This window comes from Acomys russatus, chromosome 5 (genome assembly GCF_903995435.1).
Source record: "Acomys russatus chromosome 5, mAcoRus1.1, whole genome shotgun sequence".
Taxonomy (NCBI): Eukaryota; Metazoa; Chordata; class Mammalia; order Rodentia; family Muridae; genus Acomys; species Acomys russatus.
Genome location: NC_067141.1, coordinates 71,251,181 through 71,264,047, shown reverse-complemented (window position 1 = coordinate 71,264,047; position 12,867 = coordinate 71,251,181). Strand labels below are relative to the sequence as shown.

Sequence of the window (12,867 nt, the reverse complement as noted above, 5' to 3'; positions counted from 1 at the left end):
AATGATAACCTTAACTCTGAAAAGCTGTTTTCTTCTTTTCCCCATATTTTTGTTTCATCTTTCAGGTTATGACATAATTATATCATTTTGCCCTTCCATTTCCTCCCTTTAAACCCCCTTGCTTTCTTTCTAATTCATAGCCTCTTTTTTTCATTACTTGGCGCTACGTGTGTGTGTGTGTGTGTGTGTGTGTGTGTGTGTGTGTGTGTGTATTCCTGAATACAGCCTGCTCAGTCTGTAGAATGTTGCTGTATTTATGTTTTCAGAGCTGACTACTTGGCATTGGGTCACCAGTTAGTGTGGTTACTGTGATTATTTTCCCATTCTCAGCATTCCTTAATTGCCTATAGTTCTCTGTGTAAGGTGGAGGCTGTATGGGATCTCCATCATCCACTTAGGTGTCCATTGCTGTGTCCTTGCTCAGATAATATTTAGACAGCTATGTTGATGGGCTTTTATGAGTGCAGCTCCTAGCTTTCCTCAAAGACACTGACTCACAGAAAACTTCCTGATCTTATGTCCCTCAGGGTCTTCTTCACAACCCCTTCCATAAGGTTCTCTAAGCCTTAGGTGCTTTGGTTGTTTTATAGATGTATCCATTGGGACTGGCTCCACAATTTTGCATTCTGATTGGCTGTGGTTCTCTGCAATAGTCTCTATATTTTGCAAAGAGAAGTTTCTTTGGTAAAGGACAAGAATCACACTTATCTATGGGTATAAGGACAAATATTTATAGTGCAGTTAGAGATTACGCTAATTTAATAAGATAGTAGTTATAGGTTCTTCTCTAAGATCTCTGACTTCCCTAGCTCTTGGTAACCATCTAGATTTCCAGTACCAGGCATGATTTCCCTCTTGTCGAAGAGGATTTCATGGTCAATTAGAGAGCTGCTGGTTACTACTAGGTGTGCGTGCCACTATTGCATCCTTAGGGTTGTCATGCCATAACAGCTGTTTTATAAGGAAGTGTCCAGTGGTGCCTGAAGATAAGGATCATGCAGACCAATAAAGAAGGCCGATAAGTCAAGAATTTATTGGTTCTCAAAAATGTTTAAAATTGGACATTATACTAGACCATATTATCCTATCGCTGTTGACCCCAGGAAAATCAACGGAGATGAGTATCAGCTGATTGGTATGGAGGTACAGTACTGCAGAAGAAACGGACTGATATCGATGTAGGTGGCCTCTTTCTGTCTTGAGTGTGCTGTGGAAGTTTTTCTCCTGGGGGAAACATCTGAAGACTTGAGATATTCTGTCCTATAGTAGACAGTCATGGGAGCTCAGCTAGTCATTTATCAGTTTTGAGCTAGAATTGGATGAATTCCTCTCCCCTTAAGTGTCTTATCCTCTTATGTGTCCCTAACAAGTTTTAATAAGAAAATGTGGATAATCAGATAGTTTTGATGAACTCTGTTACCAAATACTTCATTGAACTCATATAGGGGAGCAATCAACCATATTGTTTTAGATTCTAGTGAATTTGAAACATATTTCTACTTACTGCCAATCATGACAGCTCAGAAGGGGGAGTTTTACTCAGGGTTGTATGCTTTATCTGTCAGTGGGGAGACTTAAAAGCATTCTGGTCACTTGGGGTAAGTGAAAGAAACTAGAACATTAGATCAGCATTAGTTCAGATGAAATCCAAGGTCCCTTGCTGTGCATGGAGTCAATGATGACAGCAGAAGTCAAGGCTAAGAAAAAGCCAAGTTTCTTCATTAATTTTTTTTTTTTATCTTAGTTCAAAAGCTTTCTTTCTCTTTCAGAAAAATTTGGGACAGATAATAGAAAACCTTGTCCTGCAGGAGGTATGTTGCTCAAGACAATATATTTTACTATAAATATTTTAGAAGGCGTCTGACATGAATATCTTATGTATGGGTAATCTTAAGAAACTAAAATATAGAGTTGTGAATGTAGTTTCCAGCCCTGGACAAAGGACGCATGGTGGCACATACCTTTAATCCCACCACTTAGGAAACAGAGGCAGGAAAAAATCAGAAATTCAAGACTGTTCTCTGCTGCAAAGTGAATTTGAGGCCAATCTGGGATACCTAAGACCTTGGATCAAAAATTCATAAGTTATACTTAGTATGGGTTTTAATAAAAGCTTTAAAGTTGTTATATTACAATTGCATATTTATGATTATCTTCCTGAGGTAGAGATTATAAACCTTCCATAAAGACCAGGGCAGTAAATAAAGGCTTTATGTACCATATTCTCTCTATCACCTTCTCATTTCTACTGTTCTAGCTTTGGGCAGACTGTGGTAGTCACAGTTTTCTTGCTGTGACAAAATTTGTGAGGTGAACAGCTTAAGGGAAGGAAGATCTTTCGTGGCTCGTGATTTAAGGGATTTCAGTTTAAGGTTAGTTGGCTTCATTACTGTGGCTCTGAAGAAAGACACAGCATCATCGTCGACAAGGTATGTTAGAGTAGAGATGCTCACCTGTGGCAGTCAGAAAATAGAAACAGGGTTAGAAAAGGCCAGGAACAAGATGTACCATTTAAACATGTGTCTTCAGTGACCAACTTCCTTCATGTAGTCCACCTCTCTCAGTTAGTTTTTTGTCAACTTGACCAAGGAAGGGTAATCTAAAGAGAAATCCCAACTGACAAAGAACCTCCTTAGGGTTGCCTATAAGTAAGACTGTGAGGGAATCTCCACTATAAATAACTAATGTCCAGTGGCTCAAATCACTGGGCTGAGGTGGGGTAGTCCCACCCTGGGAAGGCAGCCCTGGGTGGTATAAGAAAGCAGGCTCGGCAAACCACGTGAAAAGCCAATAACATGCATTCTTCCAGTGCTTCTGCCTCCGATACTGTTTCAGGCTCCTGTCCTGTGCTCCTGCTCCTGCTTCCCTCAATGCTGGGTTCTAACTTGTAAGATGTAATCAACTTCTTCCTACTCAAGTTTCTTTTGTCCTTGTCTTTATCAACAATAGGGGGCAAAATAGGCCATGGCCTCCTAGTTTCCACCACCTCCTGAGAATGTCATTAAGTTCTGCATTTCTCGATAACTATGTTGGAGTGCTCATGACTTAATTGCTTCTTAGTGACCAAATTCATGAACTAGGCACCATGTCTTCAACATGTGCACTTTGGGGAAGCGCTTCTTATGTAAGACATAGCACAGGTATAACAGTGTAGAAATGAGGGAGCATGGCTGCACTCCAATAGAACTTTAAGGCAGTGAGTCACATTTGGCACAAGCCATAGCTTTGCTCTTTACCTATATTCATGTGAGACAACTCCAAAACGAATCAATGACTGAGAACCATAAACCCCATAGGAGAAAGCACAGGCAAAAAAGTGTAATCTTTGGTTTGGCAATAGATTCTTCTTTCTGACACCAGAAATATGAGCAAATAAAAAAAAGAAAGAAAAATGGATAATTTTATACTTTATCGATGGAATACTAAGAAGATCTTATGTATACTGAAGGGAAAAAGTTGAGGAAATGAAGACAACCTACAGAAGGGGAGGGACTAATTATATAATGTGTTCGAGATCTACTGTTCAATATATATATTATCATAAAACAGTATAAAATGAAGCACTGAATGGGTAAATGACTTAAATTAACATTTCTCCAAATATTTACTACTGTTCAATAGATACTTGAAAGAACGCTCAGTATCATTAGTCATTAGGGCAACGAAAATGAAAATCACATGAGGCTGTAATTTATAAAGCAAGACAAAAAGCCAGAAATTAGTAAATGCTATAGCAAGATATGGCAAATATGGAACTTACCTCCTGCTTGTGGGAGTGTAAAATGACACAGCAGCTGATAAAAACCTATAGCAGGAAGCAGGGTGATGGTGGCCCATGCTTTTCATTCCAGTGTTTCAGAAGCAGGGGCAGGTGGATCACTGTGAGTTTGAGGCCAGCGTGGTCTACAGAGTGAGTTCTAGAACAGCCAAGGCTACATAGAGAAACCCTGTCTCGAAAACAAAATAAAACACAAAGCAAGCAAACAAACAAAAGGCAAAAAACACCAAACAAACACCAAAAAAATAAGTATAGCAGGGTTTAGAGACACATATCAGTGGTTAACAGCACTTACTACTCTGGTGGGGACCTGGATTTGAGTCCTAGCACACATACTGGGTGACACAAACCTCCTGTAACTCTAACTCCAAGGTTATCTGATGTTCTCTTTTGCACTCTGAAAGATTCTGCCCACATGTTTTGCACACTCATACACTTAGCCCCACACAAACACATAAAAATAAACATTCTCCACAGTTGAGTGGAGAGTGGGATATGACTTTCTCACATACTCTGGTGCCTCATATTTGACCATGTCCCCTGCAGGGGGAGACCTGGTGGCACTCAGAGGAAGGACAGCAGGTTACCAAGAAGAGACTTGATACCCTATGAGCATATACAGGGGGAGGTAATCCCCCTCAGGAACAGTCATAGGGGAGGAGAATAAGGGAAAAATGGGAGGGAGGGAAGAATGGGAGGATACAAGGGATGGGATAACCATTGAGATGTAACAAGAATAAATTAATTAAAAAATTTTAAAAATATTCAAATTTAAAAAATAAAAATAATTAAAGAAAATTTAAACAGCAGTTCCCTAGAAAAGTTCTCTCCTAGGTATATAGTGAAAATGATTAGAAACACACACTTTTTACTATGGAGTATTTCTCACCCTAAGAATATTATATATTAAGAAGATGAAGATAGGCCTCAAAAACTTTCACTAAGGGAAAGAATCCAGACACACAGAGTCGCACACTGGGGCGGTAGAGATGGCTCTGTGTTTAAGTCATTTGATGCTCTTGCAGAGTGCCGGAGTTCTGATCCCAGCACACACTTTGGGGTGCTTGCTTCTCCAGCTTCAGAGGATTCAACATTTTCTATGGCCTCCATGGGCATGTGCACATATGTGTAACTCACATGGTCACATACATAATAAATAAATATAAAATATTTATACACAAATATACAAATAAAAGAATAAATACATATAAAAATCTTTAACCTGAAATATGATTATATTTATATGCACTATTCAGAAAAGACCAATATAGAGAGAGGGAAACAGATTGCCTCCTGATAAGGAAAGGGGGCAAGGTAGGGAATGAGATGGCCACTAACGTTTTTTGTTCTGATGGACTATTTTGCTTGGTATATGTAGTGGTTGCATGGTATTGTGAATGTGCTAAATTTGAATGACATTTGCATTTTGGAATGGTTAGCTGTACATGAATTTTGCCTAAAAGGCAGGACAACAAAACACACTAACTACCGGCAAAAGGAACTGAGTGGGAGGCTGTTGGGCTAATGCCCATAAAGGAATGAAATGGTTTAGATTAAGGTGGCAATGGAGATGAAAACAAATTGATCATGACTAACTGAAGCTGGTACTGATCCTGGAGGAGCAGGTGGAGAGGACACAGTGAAGACACAGCTTCCGTCTGGCTCACAGCCAACTTGATGCTGCAGAGAAGTAATGGGAATTCATTTAGGTCGGACTTTGCCCCGAACTCATTATATGACCCTGCTTAAAACAGAATTCCAGGTCCATAAAACCTGTTCTCGTTAAGACCATTTATTTCTCTCCAATAAAACGTGAAGCTTTCATTTGATCCATTAACATTCTTAATATCATCTTTTTATTTCTCTAAGAAACTATTTTTTTTCATGTTCTAAGCACAATAATTACCTACATGACAAATGTATTCTTAATTGCATAATTACTTTATTATGTAGTATCAACTTAAAAATGACTGAAGTTTGATATCTTCTGGTAAGGAAGTTATTTTATTTAATGTATAATTTAATTTCCTCTCAAATAATTACTTGGACTGGGGCAGAAAATGAGTTAGCAGAAAAGGCTCTGGTGTATAATTTTAGCACTGACATACTGGACAGACATCAGGCAGAACTGATCAGGCATTATGAAATAAAACAGAATTTATTAGAGTTCCTGGCTGGATGCCTATTTTTTGCAAAGCTGGATTGGGTGTGCCTCTTTGTGGGCATGCGTATGTATGTTCATGAGTATATATGTACTTAATGCAATAAGAGAAAATATCTTAGTCAGCATGTGGCCTTGCTTGAAGTAAATCGTCAAATGTTGAAAATTGCTGTTTAATATCTATGTGGTGTATGTTAAGACTCATCACGGGCCTGCAATATTTCTGTCTACATTTTTACAACAATGGCTGCAATCTCCATATATTAGAGAAATATAAGATATACTCTACTTTGATATGTTTTTAATAGCTCAATAGAAGCATATTTGCCAGGTATTTTACATTCCATAATGCTGAGAATGAATTTTAAGAAGAATGGAACTTTGCATAGAGGGTATGATAAAATAATTTATTAGGGGCCTAAGATACTTCTGGCACACAACTGGAAGTTTGCTGTTTATACAGCAATAATCAGCCAATTTGTCTAGCAGGTAGACTTGAATAGGGCATTCTTGACTTTTAATGAATTTGTTTTCATAGGAAATCTGAAAGGATTTTTAGTTAGCTTCTCTAGCTTCCCAACAGGTTGCCTATGTGCTGCCTTAGAAATATGATCAAACTCTACATTGTTTCCCCTTCTTCTTTAGAAGAATTTCAACAACGAAGGACTTGGAAATTCTCCTGGGGATACTTAACTCCAGTACAGAAATTCCAGTACTTTCCTCAGTCTCATGTGTTTGTACTGTTTACAGTATCCAGTGTAGTATGTAGGTTACACTGGAGGATATTGGCTTGGGAATTTCTCCTAAACATTACACTAATATTTATCTGTCAAATTAATTCCCCCATTCTCCTCCTCTTAGCTACTCCACAAAAGACAACAAGCATTTCACCCGCTTCTACCTCGCCTTAGCTTTCTTCTTCCTTTTCTGAAACAATATTATTTCTGTAAGAAAGCCTGTCACCTCATTTTACTAATAATTTCTTTCCTGGACCTCACTGGGCACCGTTCTCTGCTCCTTCATCTTTGGGGTGTTGGCTTCAACTCCTCAATAAAAAATAAAACACAGGATAACAGAATGGATGCAAAAACAAGACCTATCATTCTGCTGCATACAAGAAACACACCTCAGCAATAAAGGTAGACATTACTAGTATCTAATAAAATAGACTTTCAACTAAAACTAATCAAAAGAGATGGGGAAGGACACTTCATACTCATCAAAGGAAAAAATACACCAAGACGACATCTCAATTCTGAACATCTATGTCCCAAATGCAAGGGCACCCACATTCGTAAAAGAAACATTCAAAATTTTAAATCACACATTACTAGTGGGAGACTTTAATACCCCACTTTCACCAATGGACAGATCATTGAGACAGAAAATAAATAGAAATAATGAAACTAATAGACATCATGAATCAACTCAATACGTTTTAATTTTGAGGAAGATCTCGGCTATGATCTAGAATAGTTAAGACTTTAATTGCTATAGGGGAGGTTAGATAAGCTACCCTGTGATTAGTGAGGCAGAAGTAAACAGTGCATATGGAAAACACACTGAATGGGCAGATCATGTGGATGTGATGTCTGTAAGCTCCAGAAAGAGAAATTTGGGCTTGAACATATTAATTATAAGAAAGCACAGTTCGTTCCCAAGAACCTCTTTCCTGTCAGACATTTCTATGTATGTCATTTCTACCTCCATTTCAGATGAGGGAACTGAGCCTTGCAGAATTTAAGCAGATTTCTCATTTCACACAGCAGACAAGTGCCAGGGCTGGATATGCTTTCTCTATGTGTAATAAACTTTTCACCCTACCTATGGTGAAAAGATAAATTTTGGTAATAGAGTGTGATGAAGATTATTTTTAAGAAGGAAGGTGACTAGGCTGTACAGAATCACTCTCCTCTGCAGGATAGAACACAAATGAGAAAAGAGAAACATTCCAGAGGCTAAGATTCCAATCAACAGTGAATTAAAAATAACCTTGTGAGTGACAGTTGAGGCATCAAGTTAAGGAGTCGATTCACTAATCTATTTTTTGTTCTGTCTTCCCTAATTATTTCTATATTCCCCCTCCTTTCTTTTCAACTCCTATCTCCAAACCTAAGAATGGAAGATAAAGGAAAAGAAAGACATCCCTGAGTCCAACTTTGTTTTCTCTGTAAATAAGACCAATAATAATGTGTAAGCAGTTCACGTTGAAAATAACCCTTTATAGGCCAAGAAAGCAACCAAAGTCCTACCTGACCCCCATTAAAGGAAATAGGGAGTTGTTCTCTTAAAGTTTCTTCTGACTGACTTGGGATGAACAGTTCCTTTGTAGGGGCCCAAATAAAATTGGGGAAATTGTTAAAAAAAAAAAAAAAAAAAAAAGCTAGGAATGGCATTTGGTTTCCAGTTGTAAACATTGAGAAATCCCAGGCTTAATTATCATCCTGTGTAGGACAGTCTGAAATGGTGGACCAATTGCTATTGGAAGCTTATTCTGAAGGTGTCCTGAGAGCTGTCTTGTTCTGATGAAGAGCAGCAACTGAAGCACTTGGTGCTGGAACATGAAGGATGCAGGATATCAGTGTCCAGCATGTTGAGAGGAATGAATCCTCTCAGGTCTGATCCAATGTCAGTGACTTGTTCTTTTCTTCTGAAAACATATAATTTCTCACAAACATTATACAGTTCCTAAAATCATAAATGTTATTTTTAATCTACTTGTATAGAATTTTCATATATAGATGCAAAATAAGTTTAATTTTAGATACAGTGGTATAAAATTCAAATGTAAGATTATCCATCACACACACAGTATATATTTCTACTCTAATATGAGGTATTATGTCCATATAACTCAATTATAATACAAGGTTTACTTCCAATACTTTGAAAGTAATATTGCAGACTGTTAGGATAAATAAGTTATACAAGTTGTTAGTTGATCAAATCATCATCATATCAATTACTTGTCTATTTTTACCATAAGAATATACATCTTAGGTGCAGCAGATGTATATGATTCTGTAGAAAGATAAGGGGAAAAAGTTAAGGTTTTCAAAATCCTCAGAGACCTAAAGAATATGGCATATAAAATGTTTTTATTATTTTAAAGTTTCACTGGCAATGAGACAGGTTAACTCCTGGCAACACTTAGCCTACCTCAAAGAGGATGATGAGAATCAAAGAACCTCCTTATGGAGATGGCTTCAAATGTGGTAAACAAGCCACTGGGAAAAATGCCCTCATTTCTACCACAGACAGAATTCTGCCTAAAAAAGGGAAAGCTTGCATGCAGGCAGAGGCAAAGGCCAAACTCTGCCAAGATAGGGTAAGCAAGTCCTTAATAGTTCCTGCCTCACAAATATGTCTGCCAGATATATTGGGCCAGAAGGCTAAAAATGATGCTCCCTCCAATGTTATAGGGAGTTTTGGGTAACTGTTCGGGTAGCAAATTGTCTCTCTCATCTTCTCATTTGGAAAGCTACTAACATGCACTCATGGTATACTCATGTAATAAATTTCATTCCTTCTCAAGTCTCTGATGGAATTGAAGACCAGATAATTTAGTTTTGCAATTAAGTTTAGTTGTTTAGGGGTTAAGATGTTTTTAAGTCTAGATAGATGTTTTAAGTTGATAATGATGAGATTTACACTCAGAATTTTAGATGCACCAAGATAGGAAAGATGTCTCCTTCAAGACTGCCAAATACAAGTAGCCAAAGCACTAAGAATGTAACATTTATATAATTCCTTATTGTGTCACGATTCTTCTTACTATAAGCAGTTTATTGTATATATGAGTAATAATATAAATTTTTATGTAAAAAATAAAAAAAATTAGTAAAAAGAAAACTCCAAATACAAGGGCAGATTTCCCATGCTCCCTTTGCCTCTTGAAGCCTGGAGGAGCTGATGAACTCTGGGAGAGCAGTCTGCAGAGCCTTGGGAATGCTCACAGCATCTGCCTTTTCCAGGCAGCAAACTGCAACTCAGAGAAATCCCCACAGAGCAGCCATGGCAGCGTATGAACAAATGACATCTTTCCACTCTACATAGTTCCTAAGAGCTTTCTGTGATCCATTTGGAGTTGAATATTTCCGAGTGTAAGCATGGATATATTTGGATTCCTCTACATGCATCCAGAGGAGTAACTTAAACACCAGCTCAACCATAAAACCTTTGATGTGCAGGTGTGACCTGATTGCAATTATGTGCTGAAGCAATTGTGGCACAAAGTTTGTCAGGGTAACCAACCAAATCTGATTTGTCAGGGTAACCAACCAAATCTGATTTGACTTAAGGCACACTGCGTGAGAGGGAACCCACATCCAGGACTGCTTCAGTGAGCAAGAACCTGAGACTAGATAGCCTAGGGATTAATGGTAAAACCAAATACTACTGTTCTAAAAAATATAACAGTACTAAAATGGTTCCAAATGACATTCTGATATTCTCATAGATCATAGCTTATTCAGCCACCAGCAGAGAAGCTTCCTCCTGCAGAAGGCAGGGACAAACACAGTGACCCACAGCAAGACATTGTGCAGAAAGTAAGGGATTTAGGAACACTCAGCCCTAAATGTGATGCCCTCATCAAATCCCTCCTCTCAGGGTTCAGGGAATCCCACCAAAGAGGAGGTAGGAAGAGTATATATGAGCCAGAGGGTTGGAGGATACCAAGAAAACGTAAATCATCAAAATCCAAAATCCAAAACATGTGAACTCAAAGACACGGAGACAGCATGTATAAGGACCGCACAGGCCTGCACCAGATGGGGTTCTGGAGCTGAAGGGAGAAATGGATACATACTCTTATTCCTAATCTAGAAGCTATCTCCATTTGATCACCACTGGAAAATAAAAATTTAGTTTCTTTCAAGGGAGTCTCACTTGGAACACAAACTACTCTTTTTTTTTTTCAACCCGTGGAAGAAATACTTTAATTGCCATTGCATAAAACACCTGTATGAGGTAAAAATTGGTTTTGAGTGACAGTAGTAGAGAATACGCTCTAGAAAGTGCATGTAAAAACTCTGGCAGCAGTAGAACCGTCACAGATGGTCAGCCGAGGCCAGCATCTAATGAGGACGAAAGCCTGGTCTGTGGGGCATGTTGGAGGACGCCTGTAGAAACATCACACTGTGCATAAACCAAGTTGAATCATTTTCACAGATGTCGTAAAGAGTCAACAGAGTCAACGTACTTTTCCACGTGCACTTCAATTGCACAGCAAGCGTGGCGTAGAGCACCTAATCACAGATGGGCGCATTCATGCAAGCTATCTAGCTCCTTGATATAATAATGCGTACACTTCAAAATGATTACGCTATCATTACACCTGGGGCTTTCTGTAACTACAAGGTGGTGGTCATGGAAAGCACAGCCCCCAGTATCAACATCTAGAAAGCAGCCACCACCTCCTGTGTGTCTTCTCTTTTTGCATTTTTTTTCTTCTTCATTTTTCTTAATCAACTCTGCTGTTGTTGCTGTTTCTTAGCCAAACTGGTAAAAACAAAATTGTAATCATTGAATGTAGCACTCTGGCAATCAAGATGTTTAAAACCTTCATCTTCTGTGGTGAAGAAAGCACTGTGCGACATTTAGAACTCTGAATAATGAACAAGGTGGGCACGAATTTCCCTGGCTTGAGGACTTCCACAACTTTCCTGATCAGGTCGTCATAGGAAGTCTGACTTAGGTTTGTTTCAAAGCTAACATAAGAAAATTCTGGTTCTGGGGTGATGTGAATAGTCCAGTATGTTCCATCTGATTTTATTCCATTCATCGACTAGCCACAAGGATTGAACTGTGTGGCATCAATGACAGGCCCTGGTATCAGGTCACGAATTCCACTCTCACGAGTGACGTCCTTTGCAGTGACACCGTCTTTCATGTAGAACTGGCCCATAGCTGCTAGGTCAAGCTCACTCATCAGAATTCCCAGGGTTTGCTCTGGCTGATTGATTACTCGGCTTTCTGGGAAATCCAAAGTATACAGCTACCAACAGTCAGAATTCATACGTCCCATACAATATGCTGCTCCATTTGGGAAGATTGCATTAAGAAACTAGATTTTTTTTTTCTAGAAACTCTAGTGTGGGTATCCTTGGTGAGAAGGCTTCATGAAATTCTTCCGAGAATAAACAAAGCTTTGAATTGAGTCAAACCCACTGTAATCCCTAGCAAGCTTCAGCAGGGGAACCAGTGCTTCCAGTCAGAGGGTGGTGCCACATGTCTTCAAAGTGAAACGTCTCTTGGAGACAAACATGCTACTCTCACTGAGTACATAAGTGTCCTGCTTGTCAGTCTTTGTCACACTTATGGTTGAGCACTGCACATCCTTCAAAAGGACGTCCCACTCAGACCAACTACCCTTAAGTGCAGGTGCATGCTCAGCAGTAGACGGTAACAGAAAATAAATTTAATTCCATCTTTGGAGGTTCCTTGTCTGCTAATGAAATGTCAGGGCTTTTCCTTTCTTAAAATATCTTATTATTTTTTTATCTTTAATTTTATTGATATACATTTTTCTTCTCTGTTTTTACACTACCTGTCATTTGTGTATATGATAGTTTTCATTTTAGTGTTGTTAAGGAATTCCCAAGGGTGCAAATGAGTAGGTCTCTGTTTTTTGTGCCTTTTCTTGTGCTTTTTTTTCTTTTCTGTTTGCTTGTTTCGTCCAATCAAGATGTGTTAATTTTTGTTTTATCTTATATTCATCTTATTAAATTTTATTTTATCCCTTAGAATCCTGTTTGTTTCCTAGTGAGAAAGAGAAAGGCGATGGATGCAGATGGGAGCAGAGGTGAGGAGGAACATGGAGGAGGAGAGGAGGGGAAATCATAATCAGAATGTAGTATGTGAGGACAAATTATCTCCTATAGAGGAAAAATAAAATCTTAAAATAATAACAAATAATAGAGGAATA

The 12,867-nt window shown here is 38.5% G+C and overlaps 1 pseudogene; it reads right to left on the bottom strand.

The window, feature by feature from the left end:
* Positions 1 to 11,392: 11,392 nt before the first annotated feature.
* On the bottom strand, positions 11,393 to 12,297 carry LOC127189704 (S-adenosylmethionine decarboxylase proenzyme-like; annotated as a pseudogene).
* Between the last annotated feature and the right edge of the window lie 570 nt (positions 12,298 to 12,867).